The sequence below is a fragment of the Eubalaena glacialis genome, unplaced genomic scaffold, assembly GCF_028564815.1.
Source record: "Eubalaena glacialis isolate mEubGla1 unplaced genomic scaffold, mEubGla1.1.hap2.+ XY scaffold_56, whole genome shotgun sequence".
Classification (NCBI taxonomy): domain Eukaryota; kingdom Metazoa; phylum Chordata; class Mammalia; order Artiodactyla; family Balaenidae; genus Eubalaena; species Eubalaena glacialis.
In genome coordinates, this window is record NW_026871455.1 from 1123168 (window position 1) to 1142999 (window position 19832).

A 19832-nucleotide genomic window follows, 5' to 3' on the forward strand; every position below is an offset into this window, starting at 1 on the left:
CTCAACTTAAAAAATGGTGATTAATAAATGTGAATTTTTAAGTAACATGGGAAACATTATCATGAGTTTTATTTGCTTCTTGCCATAGTAAGCTCTGTAGATATGAAAGAAGACACCCCCCCAAATGAGAACAAGCACTATTTACTCAGAACTTATCTATAGAGCACGGGAGTCAGCCACCACCACTCACATCAGGCTGAGACTCAGGGCACACATAAGAGTGGGGACACTTTCTGGTGGCAAAAAAAGGAAGGCATGTCCTGCCCAGAGCTTGTGATGTGGGAGGCTGGAGACAAGCTGTTAGGAAGAGGGGCGTCCTAAGTGATTACTTAGGGGAACATATTTGGCTTTCCCTGCATTTAGTTCTACATGGAAAAGACTGAAAATGACGAAGCTGTGAGTCACTGACCAAGTCCTGACCCTTGGGGCCTATTGTTGCAGAGGTTGGAGTCTGGTTTTCCAGATTGCTTGTTGCAGGGTGTGGGATAGGGTCTTGTGGCTAGAGGGAGAAGTTCCCAGACTTCCAGGTGGATTTAGAAAATTCTGCATCCCAAAACCCTCCTTCAACATCTTCAGTCAATCAGATACTCTGTGGATAGATAAACTTGAATCAATGTTTTTAAAATTAACTGCAAACAGAATTGGAAATGACTAATGTACAATATAATGACATATTAAAAGGCAAATATCAATAGAAGAATCTAACAGAATTTTATAAATTCCTTCCAAGCAATGAATATGCTCAATTAAAATCATATGCTCATGAACTGCAGTATTTGGTAGTACATATCTGTGTGAAAAGAATTTTCAAATATGAAATATGTAAACCATGCAAAATCTCCTTAAAAGTCACGATTAACAACTTAAATTTTGATGATAGGAATCTGTAATAAGCTAAATGGCATCCCCCTTGCAAAGGAATTCCATTTTTCTCATTAGCAGACTTGTATCACAAAAAATTGTACTAAATATATTTTAAAGTTCATAAATCAACATTTTGTGAAAAAAACTGCAAACGATAGTAATTATTACAGTAATGTCGATTTACTGTAAACATTAGGATTTCTCATTTCACTAATGTTCACATTGCAGTCAATCTCACAACAAAAAAATTTTTAATTCATTAAATTTTCTTTTGCCCCAATAACCAAATCCGGCCATCTGGTCGACCTTGCCGCTGCAGACGCCAAGCGACCTGCAACTGGTGTGAACCTCAACAAGAAGGATCCAGATCGCACACCGGCGAAGGCGCACCGCCACGCCACTGACACCCGCCCCCGACCCAGGCCAACATCGGTCCCATTTCTCGCCCTTGGGGATCCTCCCGTCCGCCCGCGCGTCTGTAGGCCGTTCCCTGTCTGCAGAGCTTCTTCAGAGAAGCTACCGACAACCGTGCCCACGCAGGACCGCGGCCAGGCTCGGATCTCCTCGCCACCATCACCGGATGCCCCGGGCGGTCCCTGTTTTCCAAAGAGAAACGACTACGACCTACGACCACCGAAGCCTAGGAGGGACTGCGGGCGCTCCATGAGCGCCCTCCCCTCTTGTCCTCGACAATCCCCGGTGAGGGGACCTGCAGAAACTCAGACGCCACGCTGACGAGGCGACCAAGTAGTGGGAGCGGGAGCACCCCGCGTAGACGCCGGTTTAATCTGCCGGGTGGATCCCGTCTGTTGACACGCATCCCGTGCCCCTGCCCCCGGGCAAGATTCGCCCCAGTGACCGCCTCGCGTGGAACACGGAGAAACTGAAGTGGCCCCCTGTGAACAGCCCCACAGCCTCGCCTGCACCGTGTTAGACCAGGGCCCCCAAGACGGCGAGGACGCACCGACGGATCGTGACACACGGAGGACGACGTCGGACACGGACATCCTCTCATGGTCAGGCGTAGCAGGACGGGAGGTCTCCGCGGCCAAGGGGCACCAGGGAGTGCTGGTCGATCGTCGCAGACCTCACCACAACGCTTCGAGGGAGTTCAGCGCCAGCCCCACAACACACTGCTCTCCACATTCAATCTCCGGTGAGAGCAGGACGCGCCCACCACTCCGCACCACCGGGATGGTCGCCGCCAGCGTCGCCGGCCTCCCGGAACTCTGCCCCGCACATGGCGGGCGAGTCGTATCCCTCGCGAAGGTCGCCAAAGCTTAGGAGGGAAGGAACAATTTAAAAGCGGCCGCCAGGTGGCTCCCGACAACGGGCTCGAAAGTCAGCGGGATGGATTCTGCTCTCTGGACGGCGAAGGATCAGCTCAGACCCCCAAACGCTCGAGTTCGTCTCGGGGCGTCCGCCTCGGAGTTACCTGCCGGTTCGGCTCGGCACGGCACGACGCGACCCCAGCAGCGGACAGGGCTGGGAAGATTTGGGCAGGAGGCTGCCGCGAAGGAGACGCGCTCCTCACGCTAATGTGGAGAATTCTGCAGTCGGAACCCTGACTCTGCAGACCTGGGTTCCCTTGGTGCCCAGCCTCTTACCTCCTTATCAGGAGACCTTAGCAATTCACTTGGTTATTCCAGTTATCTCTGCCCACCCTACACCTGTGCAGTTCTTCTCTCCATGAGCCTAGAGCTGCTTTCCCAAGGAAAAGACATCCCATGCCATTGCAGGTAGGAGCCAAGGAGACAACTGAACATTTGCATCTGGACCTATTAGAGAAATTTTATGTATCCAACGCAGGAAGATACAAGACTAAAAGGGTCTTATAACTTTAGCACCACATGGCCATGGCTTTCATGAAACACTGATGTACACTCGGCAAGTCCAGGGGTGCCAGGAAGAAGAAAGACACACACACACGCACACAGACAAGCACACACACACACACATCCCCGGGTCTAATAGGAACACGTACCAGGGCTGGCAATGGTGGGATCAGAAAGTCCATTGTTGTCACTTCTGGGCTTCCCTGGGCTAGAACCCCAGCTCATTCTGGCAGATCATAGTTGTTTTATTGATGTCACTGTGGCGAAGTGAGGTCTTGGAGCTCCCCACACTGTTGTTTGCTGTCCGGTGCTCTACATTTTGTTCTATGTACTATGCCCCTTCTCCTCCATACACAGTCATAATTAAGAAAATAAGAATCTGCAGACATTGCATTCAACTTTCTAATTTGAATGAAGGTTAAGAACACAAAGGAAAAGAGTTATGTGAACAACTTAGTTAAAGAACTTACGTTTATCTTTTTGAAGCTATCAAAATGTTTATGAGCAGTCTGTAAAAAGTTAATCTTTTTTAATTAGGAAAAATAAATGATTCTTTATTGCTATCTCTCACCAAACCCCCACTCACACCAGCACCTATGACACAGGACTCCCCTGATGAAACGCCTGCTCCCCACTGGCCTAGAGATTTCTGCTCTGAGTCATTCTCTATCCCCTGTGTTCACCACATTCCTAAGTCCACTGCAGTCAGTAACATGATGAAGGAGGCCACTGAGCCCAAAGGATGACCTTTAAAAAAAGAGAAGGAAAAAACCTCTCCCATCTTCTGTGAGGTCACAGCCTTAATGGAGGCTGCAACAAGTGAAATTAAATGTTGGGAAAGAGAGTATTTCTACATTGGTCCCTGACATGCCATATCCTTAACAGGGTGGTGAACATAACTGGCGTTAATATTTCCTGGGTGCACTTAGAAAATCCGGACCCAAAGTAGAAACCTGACCATTTGGCAAAAGATGGATCAATTCAGGAATCAAAGTAAGTTTTTTTCTCACCTGTTGTTTCATTATCAGGAACTCTGCCACCACCTGCCCTCCTCTGCATCCTTATGCAGGGACAATCCGAAAATCAAGCAGATAAATCTGAGGAAAGAGAAAGCAGCCATGAGAACCCAGCCTTTCAAAGTATTGTTAGATACACCAGGCATGAATCCCCAACCACTGAGCTGGGAGTGACCCCTCCCACCTAACCCACAGGCATGCACAGACAGAAGGAACGCTTTTTCCTCCCATGGTCAAAAACAACGCTGCATTGGCTACTCGGCATGTAAGGGGGATATAATATCCCCATTTTGCAGAAAACAATGCAAATTATGGGGTGTTATACTTTGATTCGACTTACTGCTCAGAGTTATTATTTTATTAATATTCAGTTCCTAGGATTAACACTAATTCCCAGGTAACGCTTACCATGGTCTCCTGGAGAGTCTTCTCTCCACAGCAAGGACCCCTCTCGCAAAATTCTCACTTAATAATTCTTGGTGAAAGGCACCAACATTTGTTCTCCAACACCCATTCCAGGCCTTTAGCACCCCACCTTCCCTCTTGTGCCCCCCGCCCCACCAGATGCCCTTGCCCTCAGTCACCTTGGTTCCTCCCCATGTGGGAATCAGCAACATCAAAGCCTCAACCCTAGCTCTGCCCTCCATGGCCTTGGACATGAGGCCAGGAGATTTTCTATCAATTTAATGAAGGATGGAACAATCTGAGGACCCATGTCATTTGACATTACATGTCAAACTCTAACCTGGGCTTCAGTGAAAAGGTAATTGATTAAACATAGCTCATGGATATAGTGTTTGAAACATAAAGAAGACCTAAAACTTAATCAGAAAGCTATGACCAGTGAGGGTTTACCAGATAGAAAATCTGTGTGAATTCAGCAAAGTAACACTACCTGTGAATTTAACTAACATGGGGAGATTTTCAATGAAGACCATCACTGAGGGAGCCGCCTAGAATTCACATGTCGAGAAATGACTGAATGAATATTATGTGAGTAATTTTTAACAGCCTTCCTTTCCTTGTCAATGGCAGGAATTTCATGCTGGAGAAGAGCCCACTGAATGCAAAGAATATGAGGACATTTCACATACAACAAACTTAACTCCACGTGTGTTATACTTTCAGCCCAAATGGGAGAGACTTCAGCCATTATTCATCACTAAATAAACATAAGCTAATTATACTAGAGGGAAACCATGCAGATCTCAGAATGTGGAAGGTTTTTAGTCACCCTCTAACCTTAGACAACATGAGAGAGTGCACCCTGGAGTGACTCTTGCAAATGTCCTGAACGTGGGAAATATTTCAGCTGAAGCCTCGCATTTATACACCAACAGCTCACACTGGAGAAGACGAACCTTATAAAGATAATGCAGCCAGAGAGCTGACTTTTATTCACACCAATAAACTCACACGGGACAGAAGCCCTATGTTTGGAATGACTGTGGAAGAGCTTTCAGTGACCATCCAACCCTTCGATGTCATGAGCACATTCACACAGGAGAGAAACCACAATGAATACCATTTATGTGAGAAAGCATTTAGTCAAAGTCATGACCTTGGTCATCGGGGAGAATTCACACTGGTGAGAAACCCTACAAATGCGATGAATGTGGAAGAGCCTTTAAACGCAGCTCTCACGCTTATATGCGCTAGAAAACTGACAGGAGAGACACCCTATGTCTGGAATCCATGTGGTGCAGCCTTTACCCAGAGCTCCCACTTTTATAAACACCAGAGAATTCATACAGAGTAGAAACCCTGTGTCTGTAATCAATGATATGGAGCCTTCAGCCAGAAATTATCCCTTTTAAACCACCAGGAAAGTCATGTGGAGAGAAACCCTGACCCTATAATCGTGGTGGAAGAGCCTTCAGTTGGACCTCCAGACTCAGAATACACAGAGAATTCAGAGAGGGCTGCATCCCTGACACAGTAGAGAAAACAGCCCACGGTTTACTACGAGGAGATCCCTCTTGGGGTACATCATCTAATCACTGCTGTAGAAGAAATCCGATGAAATGAATGCTAGAGTACCATTAGTCATGGAGTCATTGGACATGAGAGAGTTCACACTGAAAAAATAGTCTCAGTGTAATGAAGGAAGGACATTCTTCAGTGATTCCTTATTCCTGAGTGAACAAGAAAGTGCTCACACTGAGGAGATGCCAATTCTAAAGACAATGTGGAAAATCTTTCACTTGCTATTCACATCAGAAAACTCATACTGGGGAAATAGTCTATAAAGAATGTGTTAGCATGCAATTGAGACAATAATTAAGTCCTTCAGCAATTGTCTTTTTATTAAATATACAATATAAAGATGTAGATGGTGAAGGGTTTTGAGAAGTGCTGAAAGAAATATTCAGTATCAAGTAAGAAGAAATGAAGCAAACCTGCTTCAGTAGATCAGTATTTGCAAATATGTAAGCACTACTGAGTGGGTATGTGTCATTCAAAATCATGAAATATTGGGATGAGTAAGAATGGGCCCGTTTTCTGGTAATACTCTGTCACTGTTGATCAGTTAGACACTTTCTGTCTTTATAAAATTATAATCATAATTACAAAGACTGGGATCAGTCAGGAAACAACGTTGAATGTTAACTGAAAATGTAAAACATAATATGATGTGTGTTAACTCTTACATTAGTGTCCAAATATCTGTATACACATTCAGGATGAATGGCTTCAAGGATAAATACACACATACTTTGTGATTAACTTCTGCTGCTTCAATTAATTCTATTACTTAACTTTCATTTACTATTTCCCACATGACTTTAAAAAAGAATTATATATTAATTAGATTTAAAGAAAGGTGAATAATTGTGGGTACATGGACAGGAAGAACTCAAGAATTCAGAGTCAGACGGTGGTTTAATCCCTACTTAGTATTTTGTAGCCAAGGGTTTCTTTGTTTGTTTTGTCTAAGAAGAACAGATAGATATCTTCAGGACTGAGAAGGTGAAAGATCTTTGCAGACATAAAAAGAGTTGTACTTTAACAATGTATTAGAACAATAAGGGGTGCACATACTAAATCATGTAAACACAAAGGAGATCCCTCAGAGAGCCATTGGTAAGTCTACATTTAAACCTTTACTCTTTGATCTAGAAAAAATGGTACTAAAAAAAGTTCCGGGAGAAAGATCAACATAGAGACAATGTCTATTTTGTCAATTAAACCTTCAAGAAGGCTAGCTAGGGAGAGCGTACAGGCTGCATGATGAGTTCTGGCCCTTTTTCAGTTCAATTTCTTTTCTTTGTTGGCCAAAACATAAGTTATAGCCCTGAGGTCCGTTGAAGTCTAATGGGTTGAGAAATGGTATTCTAGGACCTATAAAGCCCATCATGGGGACTTTGCTAGCATTCCAGAGGTTAAGACTTCACCTTCCAATGCAGGGAGTGTGGGTTCGATCCCTGCTTGGGGAGATAAGATCTCACATGGCTCGCAGCCAAAAAACCAAAATATGAAACAGTAACAATATTGTAACAAATTCAATAAAAGACTTTAAAAATGGTCCACATCAAATAAAAATCTTTAAAAAAAATTTTTTTAAAAAGCCTAAGATGTTAGCTGCAACATTACTGTGTGTACGTGCGTCTGAGTGCACACACACACAGCCATTCCAGGGAGGGACACTGTAACAACTATTTGATCATAAAGGGAAAATGCGACTCAGGAATTATTGGCATAAAGGATTCATGCAGGAGAGAAATAAGCTAAATCACCTTGTTCCTTCATTTATCAACTTTTCAATTATTAAATATTTAATGAGAACTTCCAACATTTCAGAACTTGGATTGTTATGATGATTAAACTGTCAATAACACAACGCCTTTCTCTTCATAGAACTCTGTATTCTAATGCACGTAATAAGAATAAATTGCAAAATAAAATTTCTGACATTAAAAAAAAAACATGTTCATACATTGTATAGTTACAAAATATCACTACTAGTCTACAATAAAAAGTTGGCACTTCATAAAATAAAATTGACATTTAAAACAGTCTCCATCCTGGAACTTTGAAAGGTTATATGTTTTTAGAAAGACTGGTTAGTAAAAATATTTTACAAAATTCTCAATTTTGGAAAACCTACTCTGCATGAATTGGGGAGAACAAAGCTAGACTTCCTGTCTTAAGATCCAGGTTTGCTGTTCTCTCTATTCCAAAATAAGTACTTTTAAAATTGTTAGAATTCAAAACTATATGTTTGAAAATCAGTAACAATTTTTATAAGGATAAAAATTCTGCTGTACGGTCCTCTTAACATTCCTTTCATCATAGATTTTATTCAAAATTCAACCGGTTACCATTTTAAAGGATAACAGACAAGAGGATTGTTATCTTGATCTTTATATTAGACTCAATTTCTTTCTAATTTTTTTTGATAATCCAAAACAATCCAAAATAACACATTATTATCATAAAATCCAGAATTTCCCAGTGTGTTCTGTAGTGTATATAGTCCCAATGCGATTATATAGACTATTGGTAAATTTGAACTTAAATGTATTCCTAAATACAGAATAAAAATCTAAGAATGCATTAACCTATGTGTTTCATTATGCAATAATGCCCTTTTAGCAAAGAAATGGCTTACCAGATGCAAGAATATCTGGAAGTTGCATAATATGTTTTTATATTTAATAACAGAAAATAAGGTAATAAGTGGTTTTTGTTGTTATATATTTTTATATTCTTATGTAAATTACATATTCATTGCTTCATCAATGTGATTGTTTTCTAGCTTATTTTACTCTAGTGTGAATTATAGCACATTAACTCTTGATAGTTTTCTATCAGAAAATGATTCTTGATGAAATTCTCCATGATCAATTAACTTTGGTAAACAACACTGGCACAGTCAAGAGATGTCGCCAAACCAAAATTTAAATACTTTTATGGCTTACAATGTCCTATTTTGAGGCTCAGAAATATATAGCAGTTTTTTTTTTTTTTTTTTTTTTTTTTTTTTTTTTTTTTTGCTGTCGATTGTAATTTAAACAATATCTCTTGAGCCTCCTCTGGGCACCCTGACAAAACGGTACAATTTAAATAACATTCCATGGTCAAACAAGTTTGGGAAATACTGCCTGAGGTTATATTTTAGTTGAGTATGCCCCCTTTGGGCAAGATTATTATGTTGAAACTCAGATGAAGCACCAGCCAACTTGGTCCTTCGAAACAGCACCACTCTTTTTTTTTTTTTTTTTTTTTCACACACACTGTATTTTATTTTTACAAGAGATAAATAGACTGACACCAAGCATTGTACATGGATGACCACAACAAAAGCAACAATGATTGCAATTACCAAACATGAAACACACTCATACTATGTCATAATATTGACATTCAGTCCAGTAATCCTCCACTGCAACAGCTCCTTTACTTTGCAGTGAAAATTGATTTGTATATTCTTTGCCTCTGAGTTCTTGTGGGATTTTTTCTTTTTTTAAATTCAACCAGAAAGTCACAAAAATTATACTCATCCTCATCAGTTCACTCAGTCCCATGTAATTAATTTTTTTTTTTCATCTTGATATTTTGTTAGCACTTTTATGAGCTCATCAGTTTTTCATTAGAGTTCTGAAAATGCTTATTCATTCAGTTCAGCAGTACAGTCAGGTACCAGAAACCTGTACTTGTCAGAGTCTTTTCCATGAATTTCCTGAAGATGAAACCCTTTTATAGGAACATATTTACAAAAGCATCAGAGTACACCCAGAACTGTCTGTAAATGACAAAAGACTTAAAAATGACCACGGTTAAAGATTTGATGAAAGTTCATAATAATGCAGTTGACAAGAAAATTAGTTATTTCTGAGATATACATTTTAAAGTAATAACTAGGATTATGACTTATAACATTATACCAGAACATATAAGATTTTTAGAAATTTCATGTAATGTCTGAAACATTTATATTAACATATTTCCATACAAATAACCCAATGAAAGTTTAGTATTAGTTGTTTTGTTTGTTTGTTTATACTGCAGGTTCTTATTAGTCATCAATTTTATACACATCAGTGTATACATGTCAATCCCAATCGCCCAATTCAGCACACCACTATCCCCACCCCACCGCAGTTTTCCCCCCTTGGTGTCCATATGTCTGTTCTCTACATCTGTGTCTCAACTTCTGCCCTGCAAACCGGCTCATCTGTACCATTTTTCTAGGTTCCACATACATGCGTTAATATACAATATTTGTTTTTCTCTTTCTGACTTACTTCACTCTGTATGACAGTCTCTAGATTCATCCACGTCTCAACAAATGACTCAATTTCGTTCCTTTTTATGGCTGAGTAATATTCCATTGTATATATGTACCACAACTTCTTTATCCATTCGTCTGTTGATGGGCATTTAGGTTGCTTCCATGACCTGGCTATTGTAAATAGTGCTGCAATGAATATTCGGGTGCATGTGTCTTTTTGAATTACGGTTTTCTCTGGGTATATGCCCAGTAGTGGGATTGCTGGGTCATATGGTAATTCTATTTTTAGTTTTTTAAGGAACCTCCATATTGTTCTCCATAGTGGCTGTATCAATTTACATTCCCACCAACAGTGCAAGAGGGTTCCCTTTTCTCCACACCCTCTCCAGCATTTGTTGTTTGTAGATTTTCTGATGATGCCCATTCTAATTGGTGTGAGGTGATACCTCATTGTAGTTTTGATTTGCATTTCTCTAATAATTAGTGATGTTGAGCATCTTTTCATGTGGTTCTTGGCCGTCTGTATGTCTTCTTTGGAGAAATGTCTATTTAGGTCTTCTGCCCATTTTTGGATTGGGGTGTTTGTTTCTTTAATATTGAGCTGAATGAGCTGTTTATATATTTTAGAGATTAATCCTTTGTCCGTTGATTCGTTTGCAGATATTTTCTCCCATTCTGAGGGTTGTCTTTTCGTCTTGTTTATGGTTTCCTTTGCTGTGCAAAAGCTTTGAAGTTTCATTAGGTCCCATTTGTTTATTTTTGTTTTTATTTCCATTACTCTAGGAGGTGGATCAAAAAAGATCTTGCTGTGATTTATGTCAAAGAGTGTTCTTCCTATGTTTTCCTCTAAGAGTTTTATAGTGTCCAGTCTTACATTTAGGTCTGTAATCCATTTTGAGTTTATTTTTGTGTATGGTGTTAGGGAGTATTCTAATTTCATTCTTTTACATGTAGCTGTCCAGTTTTCCCAGCACCACTTATTGAAGAGACTGTCTTTTCTCCATCGTATATCTTTGCCTCCTTTGTCATAGATTAGTTGACCATAGGTGCGTGGGTTTATCTCTGGGCTTTCTATCTTGTTCCATTGATCTATGTTTCTGTTTTTGTGCCAGTACCATATTGTCTTGATTACTGTAGCTTTGTAGTATAGTCTGAAGTCAGGGAGTCTGATTCCTCCAGCTCCGTTTTTTTCCCTCAAGACTGCTTTGGCTATTCGTGGTCTTTTGTGTCTCCATACAAATTTTAAGATGATTTTTTCTAGCTCCGTAAAAAATGCCATTGGTAATTTGATAGGGATTACATTGAATCTGTAGATTGCTTTGGGTAGTATAGTCATTTTCACAATGTTGATTCTTCCAATCCAAGAACATGGTATATCTCTCCATCTGTTGGTATCATCTTTAATTTCTTTCATCAGTGTCTTATAGTTTTCTGCATACAGGTCTTTTGTCTCCCTAGGCAGGTTTATTCCTAGGTATTTTATTCTTTTTGTTGCAATGGTAAATGGGAGTGTTTCCATAATTTCTCTTTCAGATTTTTCATCATTAGTGTATAGGAATGCAAGAGATTTCTGTGCATTAATTTTGTATCCTGCAACTTTACCATATTCATTAATTAGCTCTAGCAGTTTTCTGGTGGCAGTTTTAGGATTCTCTATGTATAGTATCATGTCATCTGCAAACAGTGACAGTTTTACTTCTTCTTTTCCAATTTGTATTCCTTTTATTTCTTTTTCTTCTCTGATTGCCGTGGCTAGGACTTCCAGAACTATGTTGAATAAAAGTGGTGAGAGTGGACATCCTTGTCTCGTTCCTGATCTTAGAGGAAATGCTTTCAGTTTTTCACCATTGAGAATGATGTTTGCTGTGGGTTTGTCATATATGGCCTTTATTATGTTGAGGTAGGTTCCCTCTATGCCTACTTTCTGGAGAGTTTTTATCATAAATGGGTGCTGAATTTTGTCAAAAGCTTTTTCTGCATCTATTGAGATGATCATATGGATTTATTCTTCAATTTGTTAATATGGTGTATCACATTGATTGATTTGCGTATGTTGAAGAATCCTTGCATCCCTGGGATAAATCCCACTTGATCGTGGTGTATGATCCTTTTAATGTGTTGTTGGATTGTTTGCTAGTATTTTGTTGAGGATTTTTGCATCTATATTCATCAGTGATATTGGTCTGTAATTTTCTTTTTTTGTAGTGTCTTTGTCTGGTTTTGGTATCAGGGTGATGGTGGCCTCATAGAATGAGTTTGGGAGTGTTCCTTCCTCTGTAATTTTTTGGAAGAGTTTGAGAAGGATGGGTGTTAGCTCTTCTCTAAATGTTTGATAGAATTCACCTGTGAAGCCATCTGGTCCTGGACTTTTGTTTGTTGGAAGATTTTTAATCACAGTTTCAATTTCATTACTTGTGATTGGTCTGTTCATATTTTCTGCTTCTTCCTGGTTCAGTCTTGGAAGATTATACCTTTCTAAGAATTTGTCCATTTCTTCCAGGTTGTCCATTTTATTGGCATAAAGTTGCTTGTAGTAGTCTCTTAGGATGCTTTGTATTTCTGCGGTGTCTGTTGTAACTTCTCCTTTTTCATTTCTGATTTTATTGATTTGAGTCCTCTCCCTCTTTTTCTTGATGAGTCTGGCTAATGGCTTATCAATTTTGTTTATCTTCTCAAAGAACCATAAGAGAGTTTATTGCAACAAATGCCTACAGTAAGAAAAAAGAAAGATCACAAATAAACAACATTACTTCTCAAGGGACTAGCAAACAAACAAACAAACCACTAAGCTCACAAGTAGCAAAGCAATGAAATAAGAAATATGAGAACAGAAATAAAACAGGGACCATGCAAACAATAGAAAACATCAATGCAAGAGGTGGTTTTTGAAATGAAAACAAAATTAACCTTTTAGCTATACTAATGAAGAATAAAAGAGAATACGCAAATAAAATCAGAAATGAAAAAGGAAACATTACAACTGATGCAACAAAAATACAACAGCTCATGAGAGGTGACCATCAACAAATGTATACCATAAAATTTGATACCCTAGAAGAAATGAATTCCTAGCAACATAAAAACTACCAAAACTGAATTATGAGGAAATACACAAACCGAACAGACCGACGATGAGTGAAAAGATTGTATCAGTAATAAAAAATTTACAACAACAACAAAAAAAAAATGGCTAGGACCAGATAGTTTCACTGGGAAATTCAACCAAACATTTAAATTGAATTAAAACAAATCCATGTCAAACTTTTCTAAAAAACTTTGAGGTACATTCCCAAACTCATTTCATGAGTCCAGCATTATCCTGATACCAAAGCTAGATAAGAACACTATAAGAAAAAAAAATTGTCAAGTATTACTGATATAGATGCAAAAATTCTCAGTGAAATACTAGCAAACAAAATTCAACAGTATATTGAAAGGATCATACACCATGATCAAGTGGAATTTATCCCTAGAAAGCAAGGGTAATTCAACTTATGTAAATCAAACGTGTGGTGCACCACATTAAGAGAATGAAATATGAAAATCATACGGTTATCTCAATAGATACAGAAAGAGCATGTGAAATAATTAAAGAACCTTCCATGATAAATATACTAAAAAAATTGCTATACATAGAATGTACCTCAACACAGTAAAGGTCATATTGAACAAATTCACAGCAGACATCATACTCAATGGTGAAAGTTTGAAAGTTTTTCTGCTAAAAATATCAACAAAATAAGTTTGTGCACTCTCACCACTCCTTTTCAGCATAATACTGGAAGTCATAGCCAGAGCAATTAGGCAAGAAAAATAAATAGAAGAAATCCAAATTGAAAAGGATGACGTAAAGCTATTTCTGTTTGCATTTAATATAATCTTATATAGAGAAAATCCCAAAGATTCAACAAAAAAATGTATTACAAGTTATGGACAAATTCAGTCAAGTTGCAAGATACAAAATCAACATGTGAAGAGCAATTGTACTTCTATATACTAACAATTTGAAAAATAAATGTAAAAAGCAATCATATTTAAAATGACATCAGAAATAAATAAAACATTTAGGAATAAATTAAACCAAGCAGGTAAAATATCCACACACTGAAAATGACAAAACACTGATGAAAAAACTGAAGATACAAATAAATGAAAAAAGTTTCCATGGTTATGAACCAGAAGAATATTGTAAAAATATCTATACTACGCAAAGCTGTCTATAAATTCAGTGCAATCCCTATCAATATTCCAATGATTTTTACACAGAAAGAGAAAACAACCCTAAAATTTGTATGGAACCCCAAAACACCACTAATAGCCAAATCAACCTGGTCAAAGAAGAACAAATCTAGTGACATCACAATTCCTAACTTCAAACTTTATTACAAAGCTATAGTAATCAAAACACTAGATTCTGGCAAAAAATAGAAACCTAGTCCAATGAAACAGAATCAAGAGCACAGAAATAAAACCAGTCATTTACTGTTAACAAATATTTGACAAGGGAGCCAAGGAGATGCAGTCGGGGAAATACAGTCTCTTCAATAAATGGTGCTGGAAAAAAACTGGATAACAACCTACAGAAGAATACAGTTGGACCCCTTTCTTGTACCAGTCACAAAAATTAACTCAAAGTGGACTGAAGGCTTAAATATAAGACCTAAAGCTGTAAAACTACTTGAAGAAAGCATAAAGAACAAGTTCCTCAATATAGTTTTGGTAAATATTTTTCAGATATAACACCAAATGTGGAAGCCACAAAAGCAAACAAAACAAAACAAAACAAAAAAAAAAAGTGGAACTACAGCAAACAAACAAAGAAAGAACTTTGCATAGTCAAATGAACAATCAGCAAACTAAAAAGCAACTATAGAACAGGAGAACATATGTGCAAACCATTTCTTTTTGATAAGGGTTTAATATTCAAAATATATAAGTAACATAAAATAATAGCAGTCAAAAATTAAATAAAAAATGGGCTAAAGGACTTGAAAAGACATTTTTCCCCCCAAAAGACATACAGATGGCCAACAGGTACATAAACAGATGCTCAACATCACTAATCATCAGAGAAATGCAAATCAAAACCACAATGATCCATCAGCTCACACCTGTTAGAATGGCTATTATAAAAATGACAAGAAAAAACAAATGTTTGTGAGAATGTGAAGAAAAGGCAACTCATGTGCATTTTTGGTGGAAATGTAAACTGGTACAGTCTAATGAATGTAAAAGAATTAAATTGGACCCCTATCTCACACTACTCACAAAAGTTAACTCTAAAGAGATTAAAGACACAAATGTATGACTTGAAACCATAAAACTCCTTAAAAAATCCTGGGGGAAAATCTTCTTGACCTTGGTCTTGGGAATAGCGATTTTTTGGTTATGACCCCAAAGGACAGGCAACAAAGCAAAAGCGAAAATAAACAAGTGGGACTAAGTCAACCTAAAAAACCTTCTGCACAGAAAAAAACCACACACACACACAAAAAAACAAAACAAAAAACAACTAATTAAAATGGATAAAAGATCTGAATAGATATTTTTTCCAAAGAAGACATACAAATGTCCAAAAGATATATGAAAAAAGTGTTCAACGTCTTTAATCATCAGGGAAATGAAAATCAAAACCACGAGATCATGTCACTCCTGTTAGAATGGCTACAGCCAAAAGACAAAAGATTACAAGTGTTTGAAAGAACATGGAGAAAAGAAAATCCTTGTGCATTGTTGGTAAAGATGTAAATTACTACAAGCACTATGAAAAACAGTATGGAGGTTCCCCCCAAAATTATAAGTAGCATCCAGTTGTCCCAGTACCATTTGTTGAACAGACTATCCTGCCCACTTAGTGTGCTTTACTCCCATCTGAAATATTTGTTGCTTATACACAGGGGTTTACTTCTGGGCTGTCTATTCTGTTCCTTCAGTCTACATGTGTATTTTAGTGCCAGTATCAGAGTGTTGCATAACTCCAGCATTGTAATATAGTTATTTTGTTGTTTAAAATAAATTTATTTATTTATTTACTTATTTTTGGCTGTGCTCGGTCTTCGTTGTTGCGCGCGGGCTTTCTCTAGTTTCTTCGTGCGGGGGCTACTCTTCGTTGCAGTGTACGGGCTTCTCATTGCGGTGGATTCTCTTGTTGCAGAGCACGGGCTCTAGGCACGCGGGCTTCAGTAGTTGTGACACGTGGGTTCAGTAGTTGTGATTCACGGTGTCTAGAGCACAGTCTCAGTAGTTGTGGTGCAGACTTAGTTGCTCTGTGGCAAGTGGGATCCTCCCAGACCAGAGCTTGAACTCATGTCCCCTGCATTGGCAGGCGGATTCCTAACCACTGCACCACCAGGGAAGCCCCTGTTATATAGTTTTAATCAGGAAGTGTGATGACTCCCAATTTGGTCTTTCTCAGGATTGCTTTGGCTATTTGGGGTCTCCTGTGGTCACGTACAACATTTTAAAATTGATTTCCCTATATCTGTAAAAGATGCTGTTGGAATTTTGATAGAGATTGCATTGAACCTATAGATGCATTTGGGTAACATGGACATTTTAACAACAATAATTCTTCTGATCCATGAACATAGTACTGTATATCTTTCCACTTGTTTTGTCTTCTTCAATTTTTTTGATCAAAGTCTTGTAGTTTTCAAAGTACAAATTTTTCACTTCCTTCGTTAAGTTTATTCCTAAATATTTATTGGTTTTAATGCAATTTTGAATGGGGAAAGGACACTTGTCGTCAACAAATGTTGTTGGGAAAATTGGAAAACCACATGCAGAAAACTGAAACTGGACACCTATCTTATACCACTCACAAATATTAATTTGAAGTGGATTGAAGACTGAAACATAAGACCAGATACTATAAAACTCCTAGAAGAAAACAGAAAGAAGAATCTACTTAACACTGGTTTGGGCAATAATTTGTGGATATGATCCCAAAGCATAAGCCAGAAAAGTAAAAACCAACAGATGGGATTATGTCAAACTAAAAAGCTTTTTATATATGTAAAAAATATAAAGTCTACATACAGAGTAGGAGAGAATATCTGGAATCATATGTTGCATCAAAGAGTATAAACTTTCAGTTTTAAGATGAGTAAGTTCTGGGAACTTTAATGTACAGCATGGTGACTATAGCTAACAATGCTGTATTATATGTTTGAAAGTTGCTAAGAGAGCAGATCTCAAAAATTTTACCACAAAAAAAAGTTAATCATGTGAGTTTATGGAAGAATCCTTATTGTGGTAATCATTTCACACTATATATCTGTATCAAATCACCACGCTGTACATCTTAAACTTACACAATGCTGTATATCAATTGTGTCTCAATAAGTCTGGAGGAAAAAAAAAAAAGAATGCATTTAATTTACAAAAAGCAGCCCCTGTCTTACCTTCTAAGTATTCTGTTGAAGTTTTAAGTTTTAATATATTTCATCTTAAATGGTCTTATGAAGTATCCAATGGTTGGTATTTTAAAAATCGTCACTGTGCCTGGAACGTCTAAAAGTGATTCACAATTTTTTAAGTTACATTCTTATAAAAATTTGGGTATTGACCTGAATATTATGATTTTTAATAACACTAGTCACATTGGAATATTGCAGAAGATTTTTCAATGAGCTTATGTGTATAAGTATTTAAGACTGTCACTGTATTATGAGAAAATTTCAAACACAGCAATATTTTGACTTGAAAATGAGAAAAATCTAAGAAGTACATTTTAAATATTGCTGACTGTGGGGCTTCCCTGGTGGTGCAGTGGTTAAGAATCCACCCGCCAATGCAGAGGACACGGGTTCGAGCCCTGGTCCGGGAAGATCCCAGATGCCGCGGGACAACTAAGCCCATGAGCCACAACTACTGAGCCTGAGCTCTAGAGCCTGTGACCCACAACTACTGAAGCCCACGCACCTACAGCCCGTGCTCTGCAACAAGAGAAGCCACCGCAATGAGAAGCCCGCGCATCATAAGAAAGAGTAGCCTCCGCTCGCCACAACTAGAGAAAGCCCATGCAACAACGAAGACACAAGGCAGCCAAAAATAAAATAAATTTAAAAAAGAATGATTTGTAAAAATAAATAAATAATAAATAGTGCTGAGGTAAAAAAAAAAAGCACAACATGAGACTTGTGAGTTAAGTTTTATTTGGGGCAAAATAAAGACTATATCCTGGGAGACAGAATCTCAGATAGCTCCAAGAAACTGCTCCAAAGAGGCAGGGGGACGGTCAGTATATATGCGATTTTGGTGAAGGGGGAGTACACGCAATCGAGCTCATATATTTTTTGCAGAAGGTTTCTGCCCCTCTCATGCAGGCTACGGCTAGTCACGAGGCGCAGACGTCACCATGAAGGATTTCAGTGCTTCTCTAGACACAAGGAGATACAAGAACTGGGCTCATAAAAGCTGCTCCTGCAAGTATCTAACTCTCTGAAGAGTTGTCCTGCCAGCTTCCCCCGAGCACAGAGCGCCTCATTTCTGCTCTCCACCCTGAACTCCTTTCAGGGGGTGTTGAAGGTCAGCGGCTGCAGCAGCTGCGCCAGCACCTTATTTAATCCTTGTCGAGGTAGATGGCAAGTGCTGATCCATAGCTGACAATACGCTCCAAATAATTTTATTCCCTTAAGACAGGAAAGTAAAAGTACAATAAATTCTGATTCTGACATGTTTAAACTATAAAACTTAACATAGTGTGCTTTACTACACATTTTTTTTACTTTTTCAATATTTTTTCAACTACATCCACGTTACCTGCACATCATCCGTGTATAGTCTGTTAGTTAAGGTCTTTGAACAAAGGAATAAGTGGATAATTCCGTGCGGTTGAGGACAAGGGGCGGAAACATTTCTCTTGGCGACTAAGGAAAAGGGACATTTTTAAAACCTTCCGGGGGCGTCTGAGGAAACGCAGCAGAGTCTGTCCGCGACGGTGAACTCTCCCGGTCGCCCGCGCCCCCGCTCCTTCCCCGCCGCCCGAGGGTCCGGGGCGCGGCCGAGCTGCCCGCGAGGACACGCGCTTCCCGCGCTCCGCCCCGGGCGGGGCTCCTCCCGCCAACCGCCCCGCGTCCGGAACAGACGCCCCGCCGGGAACAGCCTCCACGCCCCCGGCCCCTCGGAGACCGGATCCGAGGGACAACAAGCGACATCGAACATTACCTGAGAAGGTGGGGATACACCGCGCGGGGCGGCGGGAAAGGAAGGCGCGGAGCCTCGAGGAGGGCGCACAGCCCCTTTTCAGCGGCCGGGGCGCGGGCGGGGAACGTCTTCCTCCCGCAGACCAGTCAGCCCCACGCGCGGGCCCGCAGCCGCCATGGCGCCTCTCCTCCGTCCTCAGGGAAGACCACCCATCAAGTCCGGGTGCAGTTGCGCATGCGCCGCATCGCCTGTGACATACTGGCTTCGTGCCCCCCCTGCAGGCCCTTGGGGGCAGTGCAGGATGCTCAGAACTCACTGGAGAACATGTGCCCCCTCCCAGCCAGGATGCTAAGTTACTCAAAATCGCAGTGCCCCAGCCTCTCTGCTGATGGCACTGGTGATGCTCTGATCCAGCCATGCCTGCTCTCTTGCCTGGGATGTGCCCCACTCTTTGGAGCCATGTCATCTGGTTTTTAGGTCATCCAAAATAAATGATAATAACCTCTATTCTATGCCACAATGACAGTATCCATTTCAGGTCCCTAGAAAAGAGCCTCCAATTTCCACCATCAGATTCTCCACTGGATCTTCAACCTGTTAGACACAGAGGACAGCTGCGCTGCTTGGAATAAAATTCTCTAAAGTAATATACAGACTTGATCACAATCACAAGTAACTGAAACAGAAGATGAGAGTGGAAAATCTATGGACTTTTCCTCATTTGAGGATAGGAGT

At 39.6% G+C, this 19832-nt stretch overlaps 1 long non-coding RNA gene across 1 annotated transcript; it reads right to left on the bottom strand.

Annotated features, from left to right (window-relative positions):
* Positions 1 to 86: 86 nt before the first annotated feature.
* LOC133083671 (uncharacterized) lies at positions 87 to 19311 on the bottom strand. The gene is made up of 3 exons (XR_009699223.1): positions 19119 to 19311; positions 3710 to 3796; positions 87 to 589 (listed from the first exon to the last, which is right to left on the bottom strand). It is a non-coding gene; the product is annotated as an uncharacterized LOC133083671 (long non-coding RNA).
* Positions 19312 to 19832: the final 521 nt, after the last annotated feature.